This window comes from Garra rufa, chromosome 18 (genome assembly GCF_049309525.1).
Source record: "Garra rufa chromosome 18, GarRuf1.0, whole genome shotgun sequence".
Lineage (NCBI taxonomy): Eukaryota > Metazoa > Chordata > Actinopteri > Cypriniformes > Cyprinidae > Garra > Garra rufa.
In genome coordinates, this window is record NC_133378.1 from 35,617,090 (window position 1) to 35,629,128 (window position 12,039).

At 38.2% G+C, this 12,039-nt stretch overlaps 1 protein-coding gene across 1 annotated transcript in view; it reads right to left on the reverse strand.

Annotated features, from left to right (window-relative positions):
• cdh24a (cadherin 24, type 2a) overlaps positions 1-4,450 on the reverse strand; it is a 97,925-nt gene extending 93,475 nt beyond the window's left edge. Inside the window, exon 1 of the mRNA XM_073822735.1 lies at positions 4,324-4,450. The gene's annotated coding sequence lies outside the window, so the exon portion shown is untranslated. The remainder of the gene's footprint in view (positions 1-4,323) is intronic.
• Between the last annotated feature and the right edge of the window lie 7,589 nt (positions 4,451-12,039).

Sequence of the window (12,039 nt, forward strand, 5' to 3'; positions counted from 1 at the left end):
AAACTCTTGCTCTCCACAAAGATGGCCAAGACTATTAGAGGTTCAGTAACACCCTGAAAACGAGTTACACTACAGGTGTCAGGGTCATACAGAGGTTTTCCGAGATGGGTTCCATTCGGAACAGGCCTTGCAAGGGACGATCAACAAAGTTGGACACTCATTCTGTGCGTCAGGTGCAGAAACTGGCTTCAAAAAGCAGATGCATGAGTGCAGCCAGCATTGCTTTAAAGGTTGCAGAAGTAGAAGGTCAGCTTGTCAGTGCTCAGACCATACGCCGCACACTGCAACAAGTCGGTTTTCATAGGTGTTGTCCCAGAAGGAAGCCTCATCTGAAGCTGGCTCACAAGAAAGCTCGCAAACAGTTTGCTGAAGACAACCTGTCTAGGAGCATGAATTACTGGAACCATGCCCTGTGGTCTGATAAGAATATAAAAAACTTGTTTGACTCCAGCATGTGTGGCGATGCCCTGGTGAAGATTACCAAGAAAATTGTGTCTTACCATCATGGTCTGGGGCTGCATGAGTGCTGCTGGTACTGGGGAGCTGCAGTTCATTGAGGGAAACATGGATTCAATTATGTACTGTACATTCTAAAGCAGAACATGATGCCTTCCCTCCAGAAACTAGGCCGAACGGCAGATTTACAACATGATAACAATCCCAAACACATCACCAAGATGACAACTGCCTTGCTGAGGAAGCTGAAGGTGAAGGGGTGATCAAATATGTCTCCAGACCTAAACATTATTAAGCACCTGTGGGGCATCCTCAAGCATAAGGTGGAGAACCACCATGTGTCTAATATCCAGCAGCTCCGAGAGGAGTGGTCAATTCTATGCCCAGGATGATTAAGGCAGTGGATTAAGGCAGACAATGGGGCTAACACAATATATTGACACTTTGGACAAGTTCACTTAGGGTGTACTCACTTTTGTTGCCAGCTATTTTGACAATAATGGCCTTATGCTGAGTAATTTTCAAATCTTTTAAAATATTAAATGTATTAAAATATAAAAATGAAAATATATAATTTAATATTGAATAAAAAATTAAATATTAAAAACGAATGTAATGAAAGTGGCCAGATGTTAGTTAGAGTGCATGTTAGAAAGAGTGAGAGGGTTATGAATATTTGTGATTCATACAGGCTCAGATGGGTAATGATGAATGGTCACTGCATCTCAAATGGCAAATCGCTGTTCTAGTCTCACTTCACTGGACTCAAACACAGCCGCCAGTAAAAATAACCCGCAAGCTTGTCAGATTCGCACAGGCAGACGACAGGAGACGCACACATATTGCGTGTGAGAGATTCAGCGAATGTTAAAGCCTTAAATGGCTGACCCACAAAGGCAATGGAATCCAAACTCGCTTCGGTAGCTCATGCAGATCTGTGCTTCCGCTTGCAAAGCTGAATGGCAGCTTCCACCCTTAACGGGCAAGCTGGGACTGATAATCTGCAGAACATTTGTTGAACAAATTTGTTCTTTAATGAACAAGCTGCAGCACACGCACACACGTATACACACTCTGACCGGGCAAGAGTGTAATTACAGTGAGTTGTTGCAGTAATCGTGCTTTAATGCTCACACTGATGCATGGAATCCCTTAGAAGAGACAAACTAAAGACTAGAAATCAGGCAGAAGCCAAAACGCTTCACAATAAATGCCAGTTTGCCAGGTTTGAGCTGTCATAAAGCTCATTATTTTCTCGCAACAAGCACCATAAGCCATATCAGATTCTACTCACATGCACAAGTACTACTAACAAAGCACCTTCATATTACAGCATGGTATCTGAATATGGTAATCACACGACGCTGGTAAATATTTGATGGTTTAACGTTTGTGACCCTGGACCAAAAATACAGTCTTAAGTAGCACGGGTATATTTGTAGAAATAGCCAAAAATACATTGTATGGATTAAAATTATTGATTTTTCTTTTATGCCAAAAATCATTTGGATATTAAGTAATAAGTAAAGATCTTATTCCATGAACATACTTTATAAATCTGCTACCGTAAATATATCAATACTTAATTTTTGATTAGTAATATGCATTGCTGAGAACTTCATTTGGACAACTTTAAAGGTGATTTTCTCAATATTTAGATTTTTTTGCACCCTCAGATTCTAGATTTTCAAACAGTTGTATCTCGGTCAAATATTGTCCTACATCAACCATACACCAATGAAAAGCTTATTTATTCAGCTTTCAGAATCTCAATTTCAAAACCCTTATGACTGGAGTAGTCCAGGGTCACATTGAAAACTAAGAAATTAAGATATTAATATTAGTATTATAATTTTACAGTTGTGAGACAAAATAATTTTAATAATTCTATTTTGTCATTTTATATTTTTTTTATATTTTATGTTTTATTCAATAATAATTATTGAAACAATTATAACTAATATTTTTCTTTTTATTTGTAATTTTTATATTTTATATTCTTTGTGTTTTAAGTTTTATATTTTTATTCAATAACAATAACAAATTACTGTTAATTATTTAATTATTATTAATAATACACTTTTGGCCAAATTCTGCTGCACTACAAACAAGCACAGCAAATTTTGTTTTGTTTTGTTTTGTTTTTTTATCACATTTTTAATCGCAATAGCAAATTTTACATTTTCAATCAAATTTTTAATGCGATTAAAATTGTTTTTCTCAAATCATGCAGTCCTAACTTTATACTGCCACATTTTTAAAGAATTTACACGAGGGCTTTTTTAAAACCTAGTGAGTTACCATGCTGTCTGTTATGCATTCTAAATAAAATGAAGACTCATTAGTATCTGTTTTGGAATGTTCTGCGCAAAATAGGCGGCATTTAAATTAGATCAAATGTTTTTTATCAATACTCCTCAGTACTGAAATGAATATGAATGAAATTCAACTCAGTTGAAGATAAATGAAATGCAACTTTATTTACAATGCTTACATATTCATATATATGCATACATAAATGCATAAGTGCAAAACAATACTCTGTTCTTCCATCTTGGTTTTTAAATGCTAATGCATTCCGGGATTGCCAAAAGATACATGCAATGTTAGCTTAAAAATTGCTCAAAGAAGGTATCTTTTGGAACAGATTGCACGTCTGGAAGGTTCTTATAATGCAGTCCACATATGCAGCTCGCTAGGTTTTGGAACAGAGCCCTAGACTTCTGATGACATCCTGTATACTTCAATTGTTCTTACATCAAGCAATTTATAATTACCACATCCTAATCTACATTTTTGGATTTTATACATTACATAGTCAATTTATGAATCTTAAAAGGCCTAACCAAATGGTTTCAAGACGTTTGTGAGGACATTTTTCCCAACCAGTGATTTTAAATGTTCGTCTTAAATTAGAGTAATTTTGTCCTAAAATTGTATAATTAGAAGTAAGGTTGGGGTAAATTGTCACATCTGTTCCATAGATTGTATTCAATTCATTACAGTATCCGTTGTCCAAAAAATAGTTCAGTGGTTTTCATTTTAGCAGCTTTATGCTCAGTTTCATAATTGCTTGTTGACCAACTATAAACATTCTTTAGAATAACAGAATATGAAAATAACAATGCAAATACTTTCACGTGTTCCTTTATGGCATTTCCGTGACAGTATACCCTGTCAGACATTAACGTCTACTCTTCAAAATCTATTTATCAAGACTTTATCTGAGAGAATTTCGGTATTAAAGGTGCGACAACTTGCACCGGTTTCCCTTACAGCGTAACATGCACGCACACAGATGTTCACTACATTAACGAAGACAATCAGAGCAGCTGGTGAGGTTGTAGGTTCAAACCCCATAAGGCTTGATGAACTCTCCACTATTGTTCCTGAACCGCTTCATGAATCATGAACTACAACCATGTGCCTTTGATCAAGACAGTTAACCTCAGGTCATTCTGACAAGACTGAATCTGTAAGAAGTGACCCCAAAACACCGAACACGACTGGAGCTACTAATTAGCTAGTAAATGAGCAGCCTACAGTGCGCTGCGAGTCCGTGCGCTCCGGTAACCGGTCACCGGTCACCAGTGCGCGCGGCGCGGCTCCATCTGTCAAAGATTGCGCCGAAGCGAAAGCAATAGATGTATTTCCCAAATGTATCCACATGAAGCGAATCCAACCAGCACACATCAGCGAGCATCTGTCCTTTCTCACAGCACATGTCTATGGACGCACCGTAAGTGCCTTTAGATATCCAGATATTCAGCGCATGTTTCCGCTTTAATAAGTTTGATTCTGCTGATGAAATATAGACGCGTGTTTTACATGCAACCTGCCGCTTATAAAAAAAACACCAGATCTTACCTAGAGTAGGCTGATTTTAAATGACAGCTGGAGAGTCTTGTGTCTTGTGTTGGTGAAGGTCTGAGAGACAGACACGCACATTCAGGAGCGCGTACTGTCCCCAGCGCGCTCTCTCTCTCGCTCCTGCTATCCCTCTCTCTCACGCTGAGCCCTGCGCGCGCGCGCTTCAAATAATATTAAGCTTTTTTTTCATACAGTTCTGAGAGGATAAAGGCATTTCTGCAACCCAGAACCTATTTGTTAAAATATAGTGGGGATCTCACAAACATTACGTGAGGGACATTGTTGATTGTATTTAGCATTTATTAAGTGTATGTGTCAATATATCCTGTCCTTCATAATTGCTAAATAAATCAATATAAAGTAGGCTATGCGATATTGGCCGTCTGACCGCACATTATTCTGCTTATACTTGCCCAATAAATTCATGTATAAAAAAATATTAATTTACAGAAATATATACTTTTATATCAATTTTTGTTTATAACTACATTTGTTTCTTTTTTATCCAGCTCTCCGTCCATATTTGTCGTTTTTTTCTCTCAATTTCAAGCGTTCGTTTTCATTCAAATCCGGTGTTACCGAGTCCGCTATTTTCCCGCGAAATTTGGATACTTTAAAGGGATAGTTCATTATAAAATGAAAATTCTGTTGTTAATTACTCATTCTTATGTTCCAAACCTGTAAGGCCTTAATCTTTGGAGCGCAAATTAAGATATTTTTGATCAAATCCAAGAGCTTTCTGACCTTCCATAGACTACCACGGTCAAGGCAAAGAAACAAGGACGTTGTTAAAATGGCCCATGTGACATCAGTGGTTCAACCAGAATTTTACGAAATTAAGAGAATATTTTATGTGCACTAAGAAAAAATATCTTAATTTACATTCCAAAGATGAATGAGACAGAATTTAAATTTTTGGGTTAATCTCTTTAAAGAGATATGTGGTAGCACCCTTGCTGTCTATGAAAGGTCAGAAAGCTCTCGGATTTCATTAAAAATGTCTTAATTTGTGCTCCAAAGAAGAATGAATGTCTTCTGGTTTTGAAACGACATGAGGGTAAGTAATGACAGAATTTTGTGTGTGTGTGTGTGTGTGTGTGTACCTGGTATTCATCACGTTATGGGGACCAAATGTCCCCACAAGGATAGTAATACCAGTAGATTTTGACCTTGTGGGGACATTTCTTAGGTCCCTATGAGGAAACAGGCTTATAAATCATGCACAATGAGTTTTTTTGAGGAAGTAAAAGTGTGCACAATCTCCTGTGAGGGCTAGGTGTAGGTGTAGGGCAATAGAAAATACGGTTTGTACAGTATGAAAACCATTACGCCTATGGAATGTCCCCATAAAACATGTAAACCCAAAATGTGTGTGTGTGTGTGTGTGTGTGTGTGTGTGTGTGTGTGAGCTATCCCTTTAAGTCCTCAGGCATTTATCCCTATAGTCAAAGCATAGCCGTTAGATGGGGCCAATTAGCTATTCAAGCTAACGTATTTTAGATTAGAATGGATAATTGCACGCGGAGTTGTAAACCACTTACAGTCGGTTTCCCAGATGGATGAACGTTGAATGTTTAGATTGGCAAAACCAGAATTATGCATTCCGTGAAATATTGTATAATACAATTATACAATATTGAAATATCCTCTAGTGAAAGACGCCTCATTGTACCACCACAGAGAGGTATTAAATCACTGTCCAGAACATTCTCGTTCAATGTCCCTGCCTGATGGAATGATCTTCCCACCCCTATCCGGAATGCAGACTCCTTAACAGCTGTCAAGCGACTGCTGAAAACCCATCTTTTTCGACACTATGTGACTCAATAAAAAAAAAAAAAAAAAAAAAAAAAAATTCTCCTCTCTTCTTGATCCTCCCTTTCTAGCCTGTTTTTCCACTCTTTCTTGATCTTCTCCTTCTAGCCTGGACTCTTCTAACAATGCCTGATATATGGTATTTTTGAGCACTTCCTATGTTGATCTGCCTCCTTAGCAGGGTATGTGAGCGGAGCGGAGTGCGAGCGGAGCGCGGAGTGGAGCGGTGTGATTTTGAATGGAGGGAGGAGCGGATTTTTGAAAAGTCGGAGCGTCGTGGTTTTCACTCGCTCCAAGTGCGCTCCACCATCGCTCCATCATAAGTACAATTCATATTGTACTTATGTGCATAATAAGCAGGCATTCACACGTTAAACATTTAGCTTGATAGAGATGGATCACTCAAATCAGAAATAATGTGAATGGACATGAGCGGTAAATTATAGTTCACAAGGATTTAGTTTGTTCCTTCTAGATACTGAATATATTCAGGTGAAAGCCTCATTTAAACATGTGCAGCACTTATTCACACGCAATCGCTGTGACAATAATGCATTAAAACATATGTAATGGTATCCGATTTCGAATTATCAGAAATCTGTAAGAAATGCAGCGATCCATATGTAAAATAACTGACGAAAATGTAGTTATTTTCATTACAAACCTTGCACTGCATAAAGCAGTAGTTATACTCTTAATGCTGACAATGTTATTAGCTTGGTATGTGGTAGGTACAAATTTTGCACACTATTCCAAACTCTCCTGTTGTTTTAATATGTGTTATGAGCAGGACCGTTATATTTAAAACATAAGGCTATTTCTGAATGTTTTGACGCGGAGCGAAGGCGGAGCGGTGTTTCTGATATCAGTGAGCGAGGAGTGGAGCGGGAGCGGAAAATTGTGAACCCGGAGTGGAGCTGGAGAGGAGCGATTATTAAATGCACTGAGCGCGGAGGGGAAATTGTTACCGCTCCACTCCGCTCACATACTCTGCTCCTTAGGATGAATCACTTGTTGTATTCCCAATTGTAAGTCGCTTTGGCTAAATGAATAAATGTAAATGTAAATGTAAATGTAATATATGTGAAAATATGAGCTGTTACTGTCGATTGCAGTGTCCTGAAAACAATATAAACATATTCTGGACTTCCAGCGAGCAACTGAGGTAAGAATAGCAGAAAGACAGAAGTGACCATCACTAAATAATATAAAAATGGAACTTAAACTACAATATTTTATTGGACATACAGCATGAAAAAATCCACATTAATTATATGGTAATTCCTGCTTTCACCTATACAACTTTAACCTGGTGGATGATAAAAACAATTCCACAGAGACTTGAATAATACAGAAGGGTGGACTACACCCCAAACACCTTACAAACTGCATAGCTATTACTTGGCAACCGCCTGCAATTGCAGTGAGGGTTTTGTAAATATCTGCTTACTGATCCACACATTATGTGACAGATACTAAAGTTTTACTGCCTTTAAATGTAAAGTTTTAGTGCTGAGATTTACAAACACTTTGGATGTTTTATGTATCACAGCAACGTAAAATGTTATGTTAATTCCGTTTCCACAAATGTGACCCTGGACCAAAAACCAGAATTAAGTAGCACAGGTATAATTTGTATATGTAGCAATAGCCAAAAATACATTGTATGGGTCAAAATTATCTTTTTTTTCTTTTATGCCAAAAATCATTAGGATATTAAGTAAAGGTTAAGTTCCATGAAGATATTTTTTTGACTAGCAATATGCATTGCTAAGAACTTTATTTGTACAACTTTAAAGGCAATTTTTGATATAATTTTTTTTTGTTGTTGTTGAGATTTTTAGAATAATCTGCATACAACGTAATGGGTAAAGCATTAACAGTGTACAATATGTAAAAAACAATGGCAGTGTGGTCTTATTCAAAACAATATTACAGTACCATCATGTAGACAGTTAAGGATACATAGTAGACATACATACAGGTAATCAATGCCAAGACAGTTCAAAGGAATTTGCCACAGCTAATATTTAGATTTTCTTGCACTCAGATTCCAAATTGTTTTATCTCTATGTATAAATCTCAATTTAATCAAATCAACCCTTATGGCTGGTTTTGTGGTCCAGGGTCACAAATTACCTTCAGTGTTCACTGAATATTTGTCAACTGAATGTTCATTTTCAAATTCCATTCAAACGCAAGAAAAAACTTTCTTCTAACCCAAAAAAGAAAAGAAAAAGAAATCTATTTGCAGATGTAATGCAGCCATAAATGTTTAATGTATCACACGCATAATCTTGAGCTTAATGCTGCTGTTTTGTTGAGGTTTTCTTAGCTATGAAGTTTAAACTCTTATATATTACCACTCAGATTTAAACACCTTAACGCAAAAATCACATCCTAATTATCATCATCGTTCCACAAATTACCCACCTACAATGCTCATCGAACGATTCTCAACAGTAATTTAAACGCAAGAAAGTTTGTTCTATTTGGAGATTTTATAGGGCCATAAATGTTTAATATTTTGCTTGCGTATTCTTGATGTTGCTTTTTCTGTTTAGCCAAAATTGAAGCGTAATTGCCTTTTAATTGCCTTAAAGTTTATAGTCTGTCAGAGGATATTGCTTGGGAGTTTCAGCGCAGTATATCAACAACTTCTTGCTGAAAAGTTTCCAGTATCGCCTAATAATCTACTTGCAATCCCTTATATATACATAATGATGAATGTGTGCCATGTAAACTGTGACCTGGGTTTGTAAATGGGTTCCCACATGACCCACAATACAATGCTGTCAGCTCATTTCCCTCCGAGTGTAATTTCAGCAGGGATCCAGCTCCAATCTGTTTATTTCTAATTTTACCATATACATGGAATAACAATGACTGGGAGAATATTTGCCTCGCATGCAGCCCCAATAACTGCAGAAGATGAATGCGTGGCATAGTACTTTCATACCTGCGAGTCTGTGTGTGCGTTCATTACAACGCCCCAGTTTGGCTGCCTCTTCTCCTCTGCCGTTGATGGTATCTTATTGTTACCAGGTGGCTGCCAGTGACAGGGGTGTTGAAAAACTGCTGACAATAAGCCACGGCTCAAAGGAAAACGTGAAAAAGGAGGACACGCGAACAGTGTGGTTCTTCCTCGCCAAGGCGAAGGGGGGTGAGGAAACCATGTTAGAAGGGAAAGGAACGAGATCCCTGGGGAAACGTTCCAGCGAGTTCCTGTGCTTTAGATGATGGTTCATAAACTACCATCATCCTCGAGGGCCCGGGGAGCCGAAGCTGAAATACTTCAGAAGTGCCAATAAATGAAAAAGTGAGAATTAGAGAAAAAGTTTGGCGAGCCGAGGGGTGTAATGGAGACCGATGGACCATGGGAAGGAAACCCCCCTGAGGAAGAAGTGAGGTCTCGTGTGAAAGATCTCATGTGGCCGCTGTCATTCACACACTGAGAGGGTTGTGCGCCGTCGTGCTAAACAGCTGTGGAAAATGAGCACTCATTGATTTCATGCATATGGCACCCACGCATGTAAACACACACACACACACACACACACACACACACACACTGAAGACTCAGCCATCCCAGCGTAACAAAGCCACGGGGAATAAAGCGTTCTTTTCCGTTCTAATTTAAGAATTCCTCTCATTTAATGCCGTGTATTACACACGATTGCACGCATCAAATGATTATCTCTGCATCACGACACCAAGACCATTTTTTCCCCCAAGAAATGAGAAGAGTTATTTGATCTGCTGTGATACAGCATTCCCTTGAGCACAGATGTGACAGAGAACATCCAGCAACATGAGATTTTAGTGTAATACAGCAAGAACAAGGCTACAGATGGACTGCAGTGTGTCTGGTGAACATGCGGTTACTTAAGGAAAATCCTGCAGGCGTGCAGTGTGAATATCGTATTTTAGGATGGGCACGGATCTGTTTATTACTGTACTGCCTCCTATAATTGAGATTAATGCAGTTCAGTGGGCATAACAGGAAAGATGCCAACATTATAATCCGATCCTCCGTGCCAGGTGTTGAGTTTTTACTCGCAGTGTAATAGAAAACGTCTGATTCTGCATACAACTACAAACTGATGTGCTTTTAACCTACTTGCAACACTTAAAAATAGATTCCTTTTCTAGTTGAATTAGTTGGTTATGTAGACAGATTTACTGCTAATCCTCAAGGGACAAGCAGCTGTTTCCCTTCTTTTTTTTTCTAACACAATTGTGCCCTCTAGTGACACTATCTTGAAAATATAGCATAACACAAAATGGACGCATATGCATAATGTTCCAGTCCAGATACAGTTGAGGTCAAAAGTGTACATACACCTTGCAGAATCTGCAAAATGTTTACCAAAATGAGAGGGATCATGCAAAATGCATGTTATTTTTTATTTAGTACTGACCTGAATAAGATATTTCACAAAAAGGCAATAATGGTTTAATTTAAAAACATTACCATGTTCAAAAATGTACATACACTTGATTCTTAATACTTTGTTGTTACCTGAATGATCCACAGCTGTGTTTTTTTTTTTCCTGTTAAGTGATTCATGAGTCCCTTGTTTGTCCTGAACAGTTAAACTGCCCAGTGTTCTTCAGAAAATCCTTCAGGTCCCACAAATTCTTTGGTTGAACCCTTTCCAACAATGACTGTATGATTTTGAGATCTATCTTTTCACACTGAGGACAACTGAGGGACTCATATGTAACCATTACAGAAGGTTCAAATGTTCACTGATGCTTTAGAAGGAAAAACGATGCATTAGGAGCCAGGGGTGTTAACTTTTGAACAGTATGAAGATGTGTACTTTTTTCTTATTTTGCCTAAATATCTTTTTTTCATTTAGTACTGCCCTTCAGAAGCTACAGACGATATTTACATGTTTCCCTAAAGACAAGTAGTTTAAATTGATCCTGATCTTCAATTTCAAAAAGTTTTCACCCCCTAGCTTAATGCATTGTGTTTCCTTCTGGAGTATCATTGAGTGTTTAAAGTGCCCCTATTATGCCATGTTAAAGGTAGTTAATATTGTTGTAATAGTCTCTTAAAACAGGTTTACATGTATGCAAGTTCAAAAAACACTTTAGTTTTCTCAAAAATTAGATTTAATTTTACCCCGTTTCTAAATGATTCGTAAACGACTCGTGTGAAGCAGTTTGAAGAATCAGTCTCTCTAAACCCCTCCTTTCAGTGAGCCCTCACCGCTGTGATTGGTCAGATGGTGCAGTCCTTTTGGATTGGTCTACCGCTTCAGCGCAAAACGAAACGCCCATTGGCATAACTGAATGACAGCTGCGGAGACCTGTCAATACATAGAAAAGATGGCCTCGATTTTACCCTATCAATTCGAGCCGGAGTCTGACGATGAAACGGTTGAAGTGGCACATAGACAAGAAACTGTTTTGCAAGCACGACTGGAGCAGGACGTTTCTCAGTGGGTGTCATATTATAACTGTGGGAAGTGCTTGCAATTTGCTTTTGTAAGCGAACCGGGCACACCTCTACGTTGTGAACTTCAACACTGTAACGTACAACCCATAACACTGCGTTAAGCCATCGTTTATCATTATCATTACTTAAACTAATAAGGCAGACAGACAGTCAAGCTGCATCAATCACAATTTTTAGACTACATTGCACTCACAGCTGAACAACAGAAACGCAAGTTAGCCGGTTACCAAGACATGTGCGGGGTTGTTACACACCATAACGTACACAAAGACGTATTTTGAACGATCGCTAGAAAATACAATCATCAATTATTAATCATACTTACAGGTAGAAGTTCAGAGGAGCAAGCCGGTCCAAATAAACTGGGCACTGATCCATTTTTTAAAACCAAGCGTTTGGTGAATCTCGCGTTGTAACGTTACTCCCCA